The sequence below is a fragment of the Octopus bimaculoides genome, chromosome 30, assembly GCF_001194135.2.
Source record: "Octopus bimaculoides isolate UCB-OBI-ISO-001 chromosome 30, ASM119413v2, whole genome shotgun sequence".
Classification (NCBI taxonomy): domain Eukaryota; kingdom Metazoa; phylum Mollusca; class Cephalopoda; order Octopoda; family Octopodidae; genus Octopus; species Octopus bimaculoides.
The window spans coordinates 3593058-3594301 of NC_069010.1; positions in this window are offsets into that span (position 1 = coordinate 3593058).

Below are 1244 nucleotides of genomic sequence, written 5' to 3' on the forward strand. Positions count from 1 at the left end.
AACCCATGCTAGCATGGAAAGCGGACGTTAAACGATGATGATGATGCATACATACACACGTGCACATACATATAGGTATACACACACACACATATATACATTTTCAGGAGAGCTCTGTTGTTTTTCTTCTCTCTGTGTTATCCCAGAAGGGGAAATTGTAGCTGCTTTGGGACTGGGTAGTAAACTGCTTTTTAATTGAATAAATTTTTGTCTCTCAGGTGGCAAACTCTATGGCAATTTATCATAAAAGAGAATCCCTTGCATTTTTTAAGAAGTCAAGATACCTTTGTATATTGAAAGAGAGCCTCTTCATGCCTGATTGGTGGGAGGTGTAGCCTTCCTGTGTTGAGTGTTACATGCCCTTCGTAGCAGGAGGCCCCCAATATTTATCACATGTCCGGGGCAATTCCCCCCTATAAATCTGGCCCTGGTTACATGTATTATTTAAAACAGTTTGATTTAGCTCCATGCAACTTTGGTCCTTCCTTCTAGACCAGGGGTTTTCAAACTTTTTGACTTGCGGACCCCTTTATATTTCAGGCTTTACCTTAGGGACCCCCTTATAAATGCTTATGAAATTTATACATAAATATTTGCTTAAAATAACATATATTTTTACATTTATTTATTTAACAGTATTTAACAAAATAGGTTTATTGTCAATTAAAAGATTTCGATTAAAAAACATATATAAAATCAAATTGCCCATAAAAAGTATTTGCTGTCCATGGACCCCCTGTCTTGTCCTTGCGGACCACAGTTTGAAAACCCCTGTTCTAGACTGCATGGTTCCAGGTTCAGTTCCACTGTCTGGCACACTGGGCAAGTGTTCTCTGCTATAGCCTCAGTCTGACTAAAGCCTTTCAAGTGTATTTGGTGGATGGAAACTGAAAGAAGCCCATTATATATATACATACACACAATGGGCTTCTTTCAGTTTCCGTCCACCAATTCTATGTTGTGGTGGAGACAACATGTTCTTTGTCTATCTCCTTAACTTCTTGGAGATTTTAGGTATTATTATACTAATGTGTCCATCTGTTCTAATTTAATTAAATTCTATGTCCTTGTGCAGCTGAGGATTGCTCTGCATTTTTAAATTGATGTAATTATTACATTGTTCAATTAAATGGAGTTGCATGAAACGATCGTACTGCATTACCTCTGGATATCCTTGTTGCTTATTTTGATTTTAATCACCTTACTTTGAAATTGTATGGATAATACCGTACTAAATTCTGGTG